Source organism: Ovis canadensis, chromosome X (genome assembly GCF_042477335.2).
Source record: "Ovis canadensis isolate MfBH-ARS-UI-01 breed Bighorn chromosome X, ARS-UI_OviCan_v2, whole genome shotgun sequence".
In the NCBI taxonomy this organism is placed as follows: Eukaryota; Metazoa; Chordata; class Mammalia; order Artiodactyla; family Bovidae; genus Ovis; species Ovis canadensis.
This window is the reverse complement of record NC_091727.1, coordinates 41,839,411-41,857,606: the sequence shown is the minus strand read 5'-3', so window position 1 is coordinate 41,857,606 and position 18,196 is coordinate 41,839,411. Positions and strand designations below refer to the sequence as shown.

At 42.4% G+C, this 18,196-nt stretch overlaps 1 long non-coding RNA gene and 1 pseudogene across 2 annotated transcripts; one reads left to right on the top strand and one right to left on the bottom strand.

Annotated features, from left to right (window-relative positions):
* The first annotated feature begins 4,038 nt into the window (after nt 1–4,038).
* Nucleotides 4,039–17,416, top strand: LOC138930206 (uncharacterized). 2 transcript variants are annotated; one of them, XR_011446119.1, is made up of 3 exons: nt 4,062–4,188; nt 6,452–6,544; nt 16,949–17,416. It is a non-coding gene; the product is annotated as an uncharacterized lncRNA (long non-coding RNA). The 2 variants fall into 2 exon arrangements; XR_011446118.1 differs by lacking the exon at nt 6,452–6,544 and having other exon boundaries at nt 4,039–4,188.
* Nucleotides 9,779–10,671, bottom strand: LOC138930205 (small ribosomal subunit protein uS5 pseudogene; annotated as a pseudogene).
* Nucleotides 17,417–18,196: the final 780 nt, after the last annotated feature.

Sequence of the window (18,196 nt, the reverse complement as noted above, 5' to 3'; positions counted from 1 at the left end):
TAATCAAGAGTCGTGAGAAAATGCAGAAAGACAACAGTCAAGCAGGACAAAATAATGATAGTTTAGCCCTTAAACAAAGTCAGGGACCTTTAGCTCCTCCTCAAAGGCTAGAGATAATATTCTGAGCCAAATCCTTTGAGCTGTTTCACAGAGACCGAAACCCCCACCAGATGGAAGAAGTTAACTGCTGCCACAAGCACACAGGCCCCAGACCAGGAGGAACCAGGTGGCTGAAGATGTTGACTTTTGATTCCCTCACCACCAATCCATCGGAAGAATGTCCACCAGCTGATCACATACCCAGCAACCCTCTCTCTCCTCTTTAAAAACCTTCCCCTGAAAGCCACCAGAGTTGGGTCTTTTGACCCTTAAGTACTGTCTAGGCTCCTCGCTGGAAGCCCTGAGACAGATGGTGCGCTTTCTTTCCCCACAACCGGGCGGCAGTAGGTGGGCTTTACTGTGCGGGAGAGCGGGTCCAAGTTTGGTTCGGTAACCCTAAGGGTTAGGGGAAAACTTTTGGTCATGGCTGTTCCCTTCAATAACGCTGAAGAAGTCTTCCCTGGTGGCTCAGTGGTAAAGAATCCTCCTGCCTAATACAGGAAGCACTGGTTTGATCCCTGATCCAGGAAGATCCCACATGTTGCGGAGCAACTAAACCCATGCGCCACAGCTAGTAAGCCTGTGCTCTAGAGCGCAGGAGCTGCAACTATTGAGCCCAAATATGCTAAAGCCCCTGCTCCACATCAGTAGAAGCCACTGCAATGAGAAGCCCGAGCAGCAACAAAGACCCAGCATAGTCAAAACTAAAGAAATAAAATGACATAAAATAATGCTGAAGAAACCTAGGCTTTCTTAGGGGTCATGTTTCCAGCCGTAATTGTTCTTGGACCTCAGACTCCAGTATGAAGGAGATACGGGTGAATCAGCACCTGGCTGAGGATTTCAGTGTACTGATGGTGGGGCATGGGGATAGGAAGGGGTGGGGAGCCAAGCTGGCCCCCTAAAAAGCAGGCCCACTGGCTCCCCCATGGGCCTCCAGGATCCTTTGCAGCCAGCCCTGCAAAAACAACTCCCTGCCCGTCCCCCTTCACCCCTCCGCCCCAGCCCCAGGAAGGCTGGCAGGCCCACCCTGCTTCACCTGGTGGGAGGTTCACACAGGCCAAGATTAACGCTAAATCTGGAGATTGTTATTCAGAGCTGGGTTTCACACCTTCTGGCATTCCATGCTAGCCTAGTTTTTAATAAAAACAACACTATTTTGGTGCCGTAAACCTATTTTTCACCATCTGGCATACCCTTGTGCCTCTTATGTTTTTTTCTTCTAGTACAGCCTGAAAGGAAAAAACCAACATGGGACTAGAAGCTCTCCACCAAAGAGGATACATTGTTGTACATTCGAATGGATAAGGCACCTTTCTGTAAATTGTAGCCGCTTAGTTCTGAGTAACAGACTTTCAAAAAAAATCCTCTTTCTACAGATGTCAATAGGGCAAGATGAAAGAAGTTAACCTCATGAAACATTAAGGTAAAACATGAAATTTTGTTTTGTTTTGCGTAACAGATGATGACAATCCTAAAATACCCGAAAGACTAACGAGGAAGAAAGCTCACCCCTTCTGTCTGAGGGAATGGTGACAGAATGGCCCCAAGCTGTCCTCTGCAGTTTCTTTGGGAGATGACACTAAAGGAATGGAAGGCTCTGGGGGAACCAACAGCTAAAAGTAGCTTAATGAGTGAAAGTCATTCTCATTGGATCAAGCTTTTAGTAAGTCTGTGATTTTGTGATTCTCTGAATTTCCTAGAGTCAAAGTCAGCTGTTGGACTTAAAGTTCACCAGCACCTTTTTACTGATAAAAGAGCTACTTCAAAGCACACAAATGTCTCTAGAAAACAGATCATGTGGCTCTTTTTACTTAATGAGCCTATAGTTCTTGATTCTCAAGTATGTGATGAATGGTGGTGTGTGGGTGTTCATTTGAGGCAGCTCCAGGTTTTGTGGGTTACTGAAGATTATATAACTGGGGGGGGGTTAAAAAAGAACAGAAAATTAGGAATACAGAATTAGTTAGGAAAGGAATGTTCTTTAGAATCAGAAAGAAAACAATACATAACATTTTAAAAGCTGAGAAATATTTCAAATCTCACATAATTCAGAAAACTGACATAAAGTTTTGTTAACTGCCTGACAAACTCCTATAATACATTTTTCCCCCCTACAATTTTTGGCTGCAGATGCTTTGCCTGCCTTTTCATATGACAACAATCTTGTAATATCATTTTCTAGCAAGAGGATAGAAAATAGAAAAATAATTCATGCTGATTTTCTTTTAGTTTGGTAGATGGAAATTTGTTTTTCATTATTGATAGTTTAGAAGTTTCAGCTTTGCAATTTGTTATTAATGCTGTGTACATTTTTAGGACTACTGTCAAATTTTGGGAAACCTGTCAAATTTCTTTCCTATAAAAGCTGTAAATTTTCTGGGCATATCAAGGTTTGATATTCAGAGACCCATCTTAAATACTCCGAAGTGGCAATACTCAGTCAACTTGACGTCAATGTCTTGTAAAAGATCTATTATGAGATTTGTGTTATTTTTGTTAATGTCAGTATTTTGATCAAGTCAGCAAGAAACTTAATTTTCCTCCAGTGTGTTCATATACTTCACTTCTTCTCATTAAGTATATTATTAATCCCCAAACCCATATATTGCCTCTATTCAAATTTTATCTCTTTCTCTTTTGGTATGATCTGAAAAAAAAAATTGTTACAATTTACTTCTCCATGTCAGAATTGTTTCTGTTGGTTACATATGGACATATTTGAAAAAAATTTATACAGGGAGTTTGCAATTATATTCACTGCATTATTGATGATAACTCTCAACAGGAAAAACTTCCGTTTTGAGCTGCTCATAAATTTAGGCATTTGATGATTGGAAGAATTTTCCTCATACCAGCTTCCGGCTCTGTACATTTCAAACCTTGTTTCTCCTCCTCCTCCTCCCACACCCCAGCTGCTCTAGTGCTCAGTGTCATGATGGCAGGTGGGCAGTGGGATTATTCCTGGAAGTCATTCCTACCCCAGGACGGCCAGTAATAACTATCTATGTAAACAGTTTCCATTAAGGCCACAGTAAAATGTACCCCCAACTCAACTTGCTCTCAGGCAGCTTCTAATGCTTCAGCACCCGAGGGGAAGTGTGACAGTCAGGGTGAGGAGAGAGCCATCTTTACCTATTATGATTCAATACAGATCTTAACTAATTTGCAGTTCACTCCTGCAAATGGTACCAACACGTAGGACCAGGTGGGTCCATTTCTAGCCGCGCCCCCAACCCCTACCCCTCCCCCCGCCAAGAGTCCTCTGCTAGTGAGGGGCTCTGCCGCTTAAGCTCTGTGTAGGTACCAGCCTGTGAGGGGTTTTTGTTGTTTCTTTGAATTGACAAAAGCGGCAGCAGAAGACCAAAGGGCCGACTCCAGAAGCCTCGGATTTGTGTCTCTCCGTGACCTTGAACGGGTTGTTCCCCTCTCCGTCCGCCTCGGGTCCCCCATTTCCCAGCCTCCCACGCGCGAACGGCCTCCTAGCGCCCACCCGGTCCCGGTCCCCTGCCGTGTCAGAACGCGGCCGCTAGAGGGCACCATAGCCCCGTTTCAGAGCTGGGGAAGCCAGGAGACTGGGCCGGGTTGCCAAAGCGACGGCGGCGGCAGTCTAGCCCCTGCTGGGTCAGCTCCGCCTTCTTAGATGCTTTACGCAACCAATCACGAATCGTGCTCCATGGGAACGTCGGCTCCCACAGAAAACTGGTGAAGTGGGCAGGGCCTCGCGGCGCAGACTCCGCTTGGCTTTGAATGGCCGCTCGCGATACGACAGGAGCTTTAGCGAGTAGGCGGGTTCCGTGACGGGCAAAGTGTTATGATCCCTGCCGTGGCCCTCCCTGCCACCAGGGGGCTTTGTCACCCCTCAGGCTCATGACACTCATAGGACACTCCTTGATTTGAGGCGTCTGGGACGGGGTGGGGCTGATCTGTAAGTGATCTGTGACGGACTGGACCACCAATGAGAGAGCAAGGCTCAGGGCCTCCCAGGCGGCTGCTCTTCCGGCTCCGGTCCTGGAGGGCCTGTGTTGCTGGCACTACCCTGGGCTAGGTGGTAGGATCTGATGGCGTCCGCACAGCCCCCATTTGGAGGTCAGGTCATGCACCCGCAGAGGAGCCCATCCTGCCGTGTGGCCCTCTTGCAGGGTGATGGGCATTGCTCAAGGAAAGTTCGCAAGAGATTTTGTCTTTCATCCCTGGGCCTGAGGCATGCGAGGGGGCTCTGAGCACCCCCTCCCATGTCTGGGTAGAAAGGGTGGGGTGAGGAGGCAGAAACAAAGGATGTAGGTGAGAAAATCGATCTGCCTAACACAACAGTTGTCTGTCCCCACGAGTGAACCCTGGGATAGCCCTGGTCCATGGTGATGTGGAATTCCTTTGTGGCTTAGTGCAGGGCTCAATTTAAATCGATACTTATTGACTTGGGAGGGGGAGGATAGGTGGCAGAAAGGGTCAGCCAAACAAAGAGGGTACAGGAGGTTGTGCAAGGCACCAGTGCATACCCAGCAATGGGAGTAAGGGTGTGTGCAAGAGCTCCTTGTAACCACAAGGGGGTGGAGTGGAGGGGAAGCCTATATAGTGTATGTGTTAAAATACACATAACATAAAAGTCACCATTTTAACAATTTGAGTGTTTTTTGTTTTTTGTTTTTGCCCACTCTCTATGGCTGCAGGATCTTAGTTCCCCAACTAGCGATTGAACCCTGGCCCTCAGCAGTGAATGTGCAGAGTCTTAGCCACTGGACTGCCAGGGAATTCCCAACAAGTTTTAAAGTATACAATTCAGTAGCATTTAATACATTCACAGTATTGTGCAACTATCAACATTGTCTAGTTCCAAACATTTTCATCACCCCAAAAGGAAACCCTCACCCATTAGCAGTCACTCCCTATCCCTTCCCAGCCCCTGGCAACTACCAACCTAATCTGTGAATTTGCCAATCCTGGGCATTTCATGTAGATGGAATCATACAGTGTATGGTCTTTGTGTCTGGCTTCTTTCACTCAGCATATTTCCAGAGTTCATCCACGTTATAGCAAGTATTTAGTACTTAATTCCTTTTTATGGCCAAATAATATTCCATTGTGCAGATGGACCACATTTTGTGAATCCATTTAGCTGTTGATGAGCACTTGCAGTTTTTGCCTTTTGGTGACTGGGAACAGAAGCACATGTACAATTACATCTGTGTCTTCCTGTCCTCTGTGGGTCCCTCTGGGTGCAGCTCTCTGAATGTTGGGCTGTGAGCAGGTCTTCTGGCATCTACGCCCGCTCCTCCCTGACCCTAGCCCAGGGAAACTGTGTGGTCTGGGGGAGCTTGGACTTGTCAGTCACCACCTCAAACAGAGAGGGTTCACTGGAGTTACTTTGTTTCAGGGGCTAGGCCTTTACAACTCAGACACCAGAATCTGCTCCTTTTTCTGTTCTCTGCTAATATCAATACATCCATAGAGCAGAGAACAAGACTGGTCTGGTTGCTGCCACAATGAGAGGGTGGAAGAGCTGGGGACAATGGAAAAACGCTAAAAGGTGGCAGGACATGGGGGAACAAAGGTGTCAGTTCGAAAATACGACCCCACGTACTTTCATTTTTACTGACTCTTTTGATAACAACACGTACACATGATTGGAGGGTGGGACAATGTGGGACATGGAGGCCACGGCCCAGGAAAATGCAGATGGGAAGTCAGGAGGGGCTCTCTTCTGCCGCAGCAGGGCCTGTCTGCCCAGACCCTGATATGAAGGAGGAAGAGGGGAGCCTGCATGTATATGCGGAGCAGGGGGGCAACCCCACTTGGACAAGTAGAACCAGGGGTCCTTCTTTGCCAAGTGAGATGGGTAAATTGTGATCACCGGTCCTGGAAAAGGTAGCCAATGGGCTTCTGTAGGGGGAATCTCTCCCTAAATCCACAAAGTACACACGCAGAGAATCCTCCCTAGGCTTGTCAATCAGCAAACAAACTGTGTCAATCTAGGATTTTAAGGGCCTAGGATCCTTTGATGCATCAAGTTCTCTCTTTTTTTTTTTAAAAGTTGTTCAGTTTTATCCAACTCTTTTGCCACCCTATGGACTATAGCCGCCAGGCTCCTGTCCATAGAATTTCCCAGGCAAGAATACCGGCATGGGTTGCCATGCCCTCCTCCAGGGGATCTTCCCGTCCCAGGGATTAAACCTTATTTGTCACGTGGGTTCTTTGCTAGAAGCGCCACCTGGGTTTGCTAGATTCTGAATCAGCTATTCCACTGAACGCAAGCAGCCCCACTGACTCACTGCAGTTGGGATTCAGCGTTTACTGAGATGTCCTAGATGAGCTGCTCTCAGATTCCCAGGTTTCACTTATTTTTATTTTAAAGGAGAACAACTTCCCATGGACAGAGGAGCCTGGCAGGCTACGGTCCACAGGATCGGAAAGAGCTGGAGAGGACTTGGTACATAGCGCAACAATGGTTTGCCAACTTTGTTTTTTCTTCTTTAGATCCTTTTTTGTTGTTGTTTAAATGGAAGTAAGCACTTCCCTGGTGGTCCAGTGGTTAAGATTCCCTGTTTCCAATGCAGGAGGCATGTGTTCGATCCCTGGTTGTGGGAACTAAGATCCCACATGCTGTGCAGCATGGTAAATTTTTTTTTCAATTAAAATATTTTTTTTAAAAATAATACAAATTGAAGTATAGTTGATTTACAGTGTTGTTAGTTTCTGGTATATTCTTCCCTGGTGGCTCAGACGGTAAAGATTCTGCCTTCAATGCAGGAGACCCAGAGTTCAATCCCTGGGTTGCGAAGATCCCCTGGAGAAAGAAATGGGAACTCAAGCCAGTATTCTTGCTTGGAGAATTCTGTGGACAGAGGAGCCTGATGGGCCTGTAGTCCATGGGGTCGCAAAGAGTCAGACACGACTGAGCAACTAACACTTTTCTTTTTGGTATATAGCAAAGTGATTCTGTTACATATATGTGTATATATATATATTTCTTTTTCAGATTCTTTTCCATTATAGTTCATTATAAGACACTGTGTATAGTTCCCTGTGCTATATAGTAGGACCTTGTTGTTTATTTTATATATAATAGTGTGTATATATTAATCCCAAATTTCTAATTTATCCCTCCTTCCTCATTCCCTCTTTGGTAACCATAAAGTTTGTTTTCGATGACTGTGGGTAGGTTTTGTAAATAAGTTCACTTGTATCATTTTTGAGATTCCATATATAAGTGATATATGGTATTTGTCTAACTTCCTTCACTTAGTTTGAGCTCTAGGTCCATGCATGTTGCTGCAAATGGCTTTATTTCATTCCTTTATATGGCTGAGTAATATTCCACTGTATATATGAGACCATATCTTTATCTGTTCATCTGTTGATGGACATTCTGGTTGTTTTCGTGTCTTGGCTTTTGTAAATAGTGCTGTAATGAACATTGGGGTACATGAATCGTTTCAAATTAGTTTCTCCAGATATTTGTGCAGGAGTGGGATTGCTGGATCATATGGTAACTCTATTTCTAGTTTTTTAGGGAACCTCTGTGTTTTCCATAGTGCCTGTACCAATTTATATTCCCACCAACAGTGTAGGAGGGTTCCCCTTTCTTCAAACCCTCTCCAGCATTCATTATTTCTAGACTTTTTAATGATGGCCATTCTGACCAGTGTGAGGTGATACCTCGTAGTTTTGATTTGCATTTCTCTAATAATTAGAGGTGTTGCTTGGCATCTAATAAAAGATGGTGAACATCTTTTCATATGCTTGTTGGCCATCTGTATGTCTTCTTTGGAGAAAGAACGAGCCTTCTGCCCATTTTTTGTTTGAGATGTTTGTTTTTTTGTTATTAAGTTGTATGAGCTATTTGTATATTTCGAAAATTAAGCCCGTGTTGCTCAAATTGTTTGCAAATGTTTTCTCCTCGTCTGCTGGTTGCCTTTTTGTTTTTCTTATGGTTTCCTTTGCTGTGCAAAAGCTTATAAGTTTAAGTAGGTCCCATTTGTTTATTTTTGCTTTTATTTCTGTTATCTTGGGAGGAGACTGACCTAAGAAAACATCACTACAATTTATGTCAGGGAATGTTTTACCCATGTTCTCTTATATGAGTTTTAGGGTGTCATGTCTTATGTTTAAATCTTTAAGCCGTAAGTTATCTGCATATAATGACAATTTTACTCTTCCCTTTCAATTTAGACAACTTTTATTTCTTTTTCTTATCTGATACTGTGTCTAGGACTTCCGATACTACGTTGAATAGAAGAGGTGAGAGTGGACATCCTTGTCTTGTTCCAGAATTTAGCAGGAAGGCTTTTAGCTTTTTACTGTTGAGTATTATGTTGGCTGTAGGTTCGTCACAAATAGCTTTTATTGTGTTGAAATATATTCCCTCTATTCCCACTTTGATAAGACTTTTTCTCATGAATGGATGTTGAATTTTATCAAATGCTTTTTCTACATCACTGAGATGATTGTGTGGTTTTTGCCTTTCCTTCTGTTGATATGGTGTTTGACAAGATTGGGTTACATATGTTGAAACATCCTTTTGACCCTGGGATGAATCCAACTTGATCATGGTGTATGATCTTTTCTGTATATTGTTGGATTTGATTTGCTAATATTTTGCTGAGAGTTTTTGCATCTATATTTATCAAAGATATTGCCCTGTAGTTTTCTTTTTTGGTAGTGTCTTTGTCTGGTTTTGGTATCAGGATGATGGTGGCGTCATAGAATAACTGGGAGTACTCCCTGCTCTTCAGTCTTTTGGAAGAATTTGAGAAGAATCAGTATAAGTTCCGCCTGTGTTTGGTAGAATTCCCTGATGAAGCCATCTGGTCCTGGACTTTGTTTGCAGGGAGGTTTTTTTAAAGATTATTATTAATACAAATTCTATTTCACTTCTAGGGATCTGTTCAAATTTATCTAATTCTTCTTGATTCATTTTTGGTGGGCTGTCTGTTTCTAGAAACTTGTCCATTTCTCTAGGTTGTTGAATTTGTTGGCATATAATTGTTCATTGTATTTTATTTAAAAAAAAATCTCTGCAGTATCTGTTATTATTTCTCCTCTTTTATTTCTTATTTTGTTTATTTGGTTCCTCTTTTCTACTTGGTGAGCCTGGCCAGAGATTTGTCAGTTTTGCTTACCCTTTCAAAAAATAGCTGTTAGTTTTATTGATGTTCTTTTTCTATTATTTTTGTAATTTCTATTTTATTTTCTCTCTGCTCTTGATTATTTTCTTCCTTCTGCTGACATTAGGTTTTGTTTGTCCTTTTTTCCCAATTCTTTTAGGTGGTAAGTAGGGAGTTTATCTGAGATTTTTCTTGTTTTTTGAGGAAGGCCTCTACTGCTGGGAACCTCCCTCTTAAGACTGCTTTTGCTGCACCCCGTAGATTTTGGATGATTCTGTTTTCATTGTCATTTGTTTCAGTTTTCTCTATGATTTCATTGTTGACCCGTTGCTTTTTTAGAGCATGTTATGTAGACTCAATGTAATCATTTTTTCCTTCTTTCTGTGGTTGATTTCTACTTTCATACCATTGTGATCAGAAAAGATCCCTGAAATAATTTCTATTCTCTTAAATTTGTTGATGCTTGTTTTGTGTCCTACTATTCTAAAGAATGTTCCATGTGTAATTGTAAAGAATGTGTATTCTGTTTTTTTTTTTTTTCCTGGCTTCATTCACTTTATTTTTCTAATATAAAATTATGTGGTGGCTACAGCTGGAGAAGCCTGGGTCCTCTGCATAGAGACTCTGGTGTGGATCTTTACAAGATGGTCAATGAATTCCTGATACGGAGACTTGGTGAATACCGTTTCTTTCCAGAGATCAGGGGTGAGATAACTGTAGGTCTTGGAAATGGCATCAAAAGTAGCCTTGGCGAAAATGCCAGGGTGGTGGTGCAGCCCCTGGCAGAGGTGTAACAGTCATCAGGAGCTTCTTGGGCACAGGGGCTGAGATGATGCCCGTGCCCCTGGGAGCAGAGATGAGGCACACCAGCACAGAGCCACAGCGGCCAGTCACCTTGCAATGGACTGTGTGGGACTTGCCAATCTTATTTTCCTAGTACCCTCGTCACATGAGGATGATAGAGAGCTTGGCCAGGATGATGGTCCCACGGATGGCAGTGGCTACTGCCTTAGAGCACTTGACATCCAAACCAACATGTCCATTGTAATCCCTGATGGCGACAAATGCCTTGAACCTGGTCTGCTGACCAGCACGGTCTGTTTTTGCATGGGCATAATCTTTATTTAATTTTTATTTTTTGGGCATAATCTTTAAAACCTTTTCCTTGAGGGATGCTCCCAGGAAAAAGTCAATGATGTCATATTCTTTGATGGGCAGAGAGAAGAGATAGAGTTCCTCCAGGGACTTGATCTTCATGTCCTCGACCAGGCAGCCCAGCTTGGTAACCAGAAGCCACACCTTGTCCTTGGCCTTTCTTCAGTGAGCTCTGTGGTCTCTGCCCTATCCCTGATCCCAGCTGTGACCCAAGCCCAGGACTCCCCTGCTGAAGCCACCTTGGAAGCCACCACCCCATCCCCGGGCCCCCAGGGCCTCTAGGCCTTCTCAAAGCACCAGTATCATCCGCCATTTGGTGTTCTTATGAAGAAGCCTATTCTGGTATTTTGAGACTGTAATGTCCTGAAAATATCAATTATGTCTCTCTATTTTATTGTGGAATTTAGGATCTCTGTTGCCTTATTGTTTTGTTTTGTTTTGGTCTGAAAGATCTGTCAGTGATGTCAGTGGGGTATTAATGTTTCCTCGTATTATTGTATTCCTGTCAATTTCTCCCTTTCTGTCTTTTAGTATGTTTTATGTATTTAGGTGTTCCTATATTGAGTTCTGGTAAAGACTGAGGGCACGAAGAGAAAGGGGTGACAGAGGATGAGATGGTTGCATGGCATCACAGACTCAATGGACATGAGTTTGCGCAAACTCTGGGAGATACTGAAGGACAGGGAAGCCTGGCATGCTGCAGTCCATGGGGTCAAAAAGAGTCGGACATGACTGAGCGAGTGAACCACGGCAACAACAAATACTGAGTGCATATATGTTAATGAGTGAAACATTCTCTTCTTGTACTGATCTTTTATCATTGTATAGTGTTCTTCTTTATCTTTATGGCCTTTTTTTAAAAGTCTGTTTTGTCTGATATGAGGATCGCTACCCCTCCTTTCTTGTCATTTCCATTTTCGGGAGACAGCCTTTTTCATCCCCTCCCTTTCAATCTATGTGCCCTTTGCCCTAAAATGGGTCTCTTGTAGGCAACATATTGTAGGCTCTTGTTTTCTTAGCCAGTCTGCCACTCTGTGTCTTTTTTTTAAATTATTTTTGGTTGGAGTACAGTTGTTTTACAGTGTGGTATTAGCTTCTGCTATGCAGCAAAGTGAATCAGTTATATGTACACAGATGAAAGTTTGCTGCTATGAGCCATGAACGACACCGGGATTCGTGGCCTCCGGAGGAGAGGAGCTCAACCCAGGGCCCGTGACGAGGCTTGATCGCTCAGAGCTTTTTGTGTAATAAAGTTTTATTAAAGTATAAAAGAGATAGAGAAAGCTGCTGACATAGACAGCAGAAGGGGACAGAAATAGTGCCTCCTTGCTAGTTTTTAGCAAGGAGTTATATACCTGTAAGCAAGCTGCTAATTAGAGAAAGGAAATGCCTCAAAACTGAGAGAGTTGCACCAGGCCCCTCACCCACAACATGCATTTTGAGATAGCATTGGCACGAGGTGAGTCATCCTGGGCCATAAAACAATTAACAGGAATCTTGGAGAAAGGCAGATTTCCAAGCAAATACATAGTTCATTAACATAGCTTAAGAAAGATATTTCCATAAGAAAAACACAATGGTTAGCTCAAGGTTTGAGATTAATTAACGAGGTATAACCAGGTGTTGCCATGACAACATAGGATTGGAAGAGAAAAGGGAAAAAAAAAAATCTGCCATTTGCTGCTTGCGGACCTCTGGCCTCCCTACCGAGGCTATTAACACTCTCACATATATCCACTCATTTTTAGATTTCCTTCCCATTTGCACTGTATGTCTTTTGATTGGCGCATTTAGTTCATTGACATTTAAGGTAATTATTGATAGATAATGTATTTATTGCCATTTAAAACCTTTTTTTCCAGTTGACCTTATATTTCTTTTTCCTTTTTGTTTTTCCTTTTGTGGTTTGATGATCTTCTTTCATAGTTCTTTTCTGAGAATCTATTATGCTTGAGTTATCTTCTTTTTTTGGTTTTTGTGTATCTATTATGTTTTTGATTTGTTGTTGTTCAGTTGCTCAGTTGTGTCTGACTCTTTGTGACCCCATGGACGCCAGGCTTCCCTGTCCTTCACTATCTGCCGCAGCTTGCTCAAACTTTATGTCCATAGAGTCGGTGATGCCATCCAACCATCTCATCCTCTGTCATCCCCTTCTCCTCCTGCCTTCAATTTTTCCCAGCATCAGGGTCTCTTGTAATGAGTCGGCTCTTCATATCAGGTGGCCAAAGTATTGGAGCTTCACCATCAGTCCTTCCAATGAATATTCAGGACAGATTTCATTTAGGATTGACTGGTTTGATCTCCTTGCAATCCAAGAGACTCTCAAGAGTTTTCCCAATACCACACTTCAAAAGCATCCGTTCTTCAACACTCAGCCTTCTTTATGGTCCAACTCTCACATCGATACATGACTACTAGAAAAACCATAGCTTTGACTATATGGACCTTTGTTGGCAAAGTAATGTCTCTGCTTTTTAATATGCTGTCTAGGTTGGTCATAGCTTTTCTTCCAAGGAGCAAGCATCTTTTAATTTCATGGCTGCAGTCACCATCTGCAGTGATTTTGGAGCCCCTCCCCCCCAAAAAAGTCTGTCACTGTATTGTTTCCCATCTATTTGCAATGAAGTGATGGGACCGGATGCCATGATCTTAGTTTTTTGAATATTGAGTTTTAAGTCAGCTTTTTCACTCTCCTCTTTCACCTTCATCAAGAGGCTCTTTAGTTCCTCTTTGATTTCTGCCATGAAGGTGGTGTCATCTGCATATCTGAGGTTATTGATATTTCTTCTGGCAATCTTGATTCCAGCTTGTGCTTCATCCAGCCCCACATTTCCCATGATGTACTCTGCATATAGGTTAGATAAGCAGGGTGACAATATACAGCCTTTACATACTCCTTTCCCAGTTTGGAACCAGTCTGTTGTTCCATGTCCGGTTCTAACTGTTGCTTCTTGAACAGCATACAGGTTTCTCAGAAGGCTGGTAATGTTAGGGGAAGCACACTGATTGAAACCGCCCACCCTGGCCAGGAACCATAGTAACCATCTGCATGAGTTGTTTTACGACAGGAGGTCCTGGGAACTAATAAGTCTCCACCAACTGGAAGAGTTTGGGAAAGGTCAAAAGGAGACACCACATGTCTGACCACCTCCCAGAATCCTTCTCTCTGGCATCCATCTCGGCTGAACAAGGTGTGCACCACCAGGAAGGACTCTGAGTCAGAATGATTGGCTAAAGACAACCCAGAAACTAATCCATCACCATAAAACCCGAGACTGCGAGCCACGTGGCAGAGCTGTGCTCCTGGGTTCCCTTACCCTACTGCTCTTCACCTGGGTGCCCTTTCCCAATACAATCTCTTGCTTTGTCAGCACATGTGTCTCCTCGGACAATTCACTTCCAAGTGTTATATAAGAGCCCAGTTTCGGGCCCTGGAAGGGGTCCCCCTTCCTGCAATAGTAAGGTGGTCTGGTATTCCTATCTCTTTAAGAATTTTCCATAGTTTGTTGTGATCCACACAGTCATAGGCTTTAGCGTAGTCAGTGAAGCAGGAGTAGATGTTTTTACTGAAATTCTCATGTTTTTTCTATGATTCGATGGATGCTGCCAATTTGATCTCTGGTTTCTCTGGCTTTTCTAAACCCAGCTTGCACATCTGGGAGTTCTTGGTTCACGTACTGTTGAAGCCTGGCCTGGAGAATTTTGAGCCTAGCTTGGAGAATTTTGATTTGTGGTTACCCTGATTTTCAAGTATGTTAACCCAGTACTGTATCTACGTGCTTTAGACTGGTAGTCATATAGGCTCGCGCACATTCTTTAGAAAAAAACTACAGAACTTGCCTGGTTAAGAATCTGTCTACCAATGCAGGGAACATGGATTCGAGCCTGGTCTGGGAAGATCCCACATGCCGAGGGGCAACAAAGCCAATGTACCACAACTATTGGAAGCCTGCGCTCTGCAACAAGAGAAGGCACTGAAACAGGGATCCTGTGCAGCATAGCTAGAGAAAGCCTGCAAACAGCAGCAAAGACCCAGCGTAGCCAAATGAATTAAGTTAAAAAAAAAATCTACAGTTTTTTATTCCCCTTCCCCACATTTTATGATTTTGATGTCCTCTTTTACATCTTCATGTTCATCTTTTTGCTGTTCTTTGGAGTTATAATTGAATTCACAAAAAATGCTTGTATTCTACTAGTTTCCCCCACTACCTGCACCACGTGGCTTTAGGGATCTTAGTTGCCTGTCCAGTGGAAGCACTGAGTCCTAACCACTGGACCACCAGGGAATTCCCTGTGCTCGATTATTTAAGTGATTTACTTTCCAATTGTTATTTTCTCTTTCAGATTCTTGCTGCTTTTCTGTTTCGAGAAGACCTTTCAATATTTCTTTTAGGATGGGTTTAGTGTTGCTGTAGCCTTTTAGTTTTTATTTCTCTGAGAAATTCTTTATCTCTCCTATTTTAAATGATTATCTTGCTGAGTAGAGTATCCTACTTTGCAGGTTTTTCCCTTTCAGGATTTTGAATATTTCTTGCCACTCTCTTTTGGCTTGCCACTTTTCTGTAGAGAAATCAGCTGATAGCCTTATGGGGGTTCCCTTGTAACTAACTTTGTTTTTTTCTTACTGACTTTAGAATCCTCTTTTTAACTTTTGCCATTTTAATATGTCTTAGTGTAGGTCTGTTTGGGTTCATCTTGTTTGGGATCCTCTGTACTTCCTATACCTGGATGTCTATTTTCTTCTTTAGGAAGTTTTCCACCATAATTTCTTCATATACATTTTTGATCCCCACTTCTCTTTCTTATCCTTCTGGGAACCCTGTTATGAGTAGGTAGGCTCACTTTATATACACTGATAGGTTTCATATATTGCTTTCATTTTTCTGTCCACTCTTCTGGTTGGGCAGTTTCTATTATTCTATCTTCCAGATCATTTATTATTCTTCTGCATTATTAAAGTTGCTATTTATCGCCTTTAGCTCAGCTTTCATCTTAGCACATGAGTTTTCTAATTTTAATTGGCTCTTCTTTATAGTTTCTAATTCCTTGTTATAGTGATCTGCACTTCTATTGACAGCCTTTTGTAATCCTTCAGTATTTCTGTAACTTCTTTTTTGAACTGAAGATCTAGTAGACTGGAGAGGTTGGTTTCATTGTTTCTTCTTTCAGGGGATTTCTCTTACTCTTTTAATTGGGAGTGCTTCTTCTGCTTCTTGATTTTACTTATATTTGTCTGACTATGAATTTAGGAGAAACAGTTATTTAGTGTCATCTTGGAGGTGTTTGTCAACCTTGGGCTATACCATTTAGAGAATGAAACACACATACACACAAAGCCACCTCATCATATAAGGATGGAGATTTAAATTTCAAAAGATCCATCTATATAAAATAGATAACTGACAAGGACCTACTCTGTAACACAGGGGACTATACTCAATATTTTGTGATAACCTATAATGGAAGAGAATGTAAAATATATCTATATATTAATATATATAGATATCAATAAAAAATTAAATAATACTAAGAAAAGATCCAAAGATCCTATAATCTTATAGGGCAGTCTTTTATTTTTCATTTATTTATTTTTATAATTTTATTTATTTATTTTTGGCTGTGCTGGGTCTTTGTTGCTACAGAGGCTCTTCTATGGTTGCGGTGTACAGCTTCTCATTTTGGTGGCTTCTCTTGTTACAGAGCACAGGCCCTAGAATACATGGGCTTCTGTACTTGTGGCACACGGACTTAGTTGCCTCATGGCATGTGGGATCTTCCAGACCAGGGATTGAACCTGAGTCTCCTACATGGACAGGCAGATTCTTTACCACTGAGCCGCCAGGGAAGCTTATAAGGCAGTCTTTTAAATGAGACATCCAATTTTATGAAAATCTTACTATGTTGTCCCTGTTTCTCATTTTTCCTTAATTTGACCAGACAAATGTTCAGAATATGAGATTTGGGGACCAGTCCAGGGTTTAGGGCTTCCCTGGTAGCTCAGACGGTAAAGAATCCACCTGCAGTACAGGAGACCTGGGTTCAGTCCCTGGGTGGGGAAAATCCCCTGGAGAAGGAAATGACAACCCACTGCAGTATTCTTGCCTGGAGAATTTCATGGACAGAGGAGCCTGGCAGGCTATAGTCCATGGAGTCACAAAGAGTTGGACACAGCTGAGCGACTAAACATTTTCACTAGGGTTTAGAAACTTCTTCACTGATCCCCTACCAGGGCCCCTGGAATCTTCTCATGTGGTTATCTTGTTTCCTTATTCAACTGGTATTCCCAATTTGGTTTTTAAGCTTATTTATTTATTTATTTTCATTTTATTCCCCTGGAGGAGGGCACGGCAACCCACTCCAATATTCTTGCCTGGGAAATCCCATGGACAGAGGAGCCTGGTGTGTTATAGTCCATGGGCTTGCAAAGAGCTGGACATGACTGAAGTCCATCAGTCCATGGGGTTGCAAAGAGTCAGACAAGACTTAGTGACTGAACAACAACTTCATATATATTTATATGAAGTTCTTTTATAAACATTTATATGATTAAAAAATCATATATAAACTTCATTTATGTGTATGTTTTCCAGGTGGCGCTAGTGGTGAAGAACTTGCCTGCCGATGCAGATGAGAGTTTGATTCCTGGGTCAGGAAGATCCCCTGGAGAGAGGGCACAGAAACCCACTCCAGTATTCTTGCTTGGAAAATCTCATGGACAGAGGAGCCTGGTGGGCTACAGTCCATGGGCTTGCAAAGAGCCAGACATGACTGAAGTGACTGAGCACAGCACAGCACATAGCTTTATAATGTTGTGTTAGTTTCAGGTATATAGTGAAATGATTCAGTTGTACATATGTATTATATATATGTATTCTTTTTCAGATTCTTTTCCCATATAGGTTATTACAGAATATTGAGTAGAGTTCCTTGTGCTCTGTAGTAGGTCCTTGTTGGTTATCTGTTTTATATATAGCAGTGTGTATATGTTAATCCCAGTCTCCTAATTGATCCCATGTTTCCCCTTTGGTTAACCATAAACTTATTTTTGAAGTGTGTAAGTCTGTTTCTGTTTTGTAAATAAGTTCATTTGTGTCTTTTTTCTTAGATTCTGTATAAGTGATATTATATTTGTCTTTATCTGACTTAGTATGAGAATCTCTAGGTCCATCCATGTTGCTGCAAATTGGCATTAGTTTATTCATTTTTTTGTAGCTGAGTAATATTCTATTGTATATATGTACTATGTCTTTTTTTGTGGGGAGGGCTGCTCCCTCAGCAGTAAGAATGTGTTGTCCTAACCACTTCACTGCCAGGGAATTCCCTGTACCATGTGTTTTTTTTTTTAATCAATTCCTATGTTGATGGATAGTCAAGTTGCTTCCATATCTTGACATTTATTGTAAATAGTGCTGTTATGAACACTGGGGTGCATGTATCTTTTCAGATTTGTTTTCTCTAGATATTTGCCCAGGTGTGTGATTGCTGGATCATATGGTAGTTCTTTTTTTGTGTGTGTGTGCTGTGCTTGATCCTCATTGCTATGCAGGCTTTTTTCTAGTCATGGTGAGCTGGGGTTACTCTCTAGTTGCAGTGCACAGACTTTTCACTGCCGTGGCTTCTCTTGTTGCTGATCACAGGCACTAGGGTGTGAGGGCTTCAGTAGTTGTGGCACGAGGGTTCAGTAATTGTGGTTCTTGGGCTCTAGAGCACAGGCTCCATAGCTGTGGTGCATGGGCTTAGTTGCTTCTTGGAATGTGGTGTCTTCCCAGATCAGGGATTGAACCTATGTCTCCTGCATTGGCAGGAGGACTCTTTACCACTGAACCACCAGGGATGGT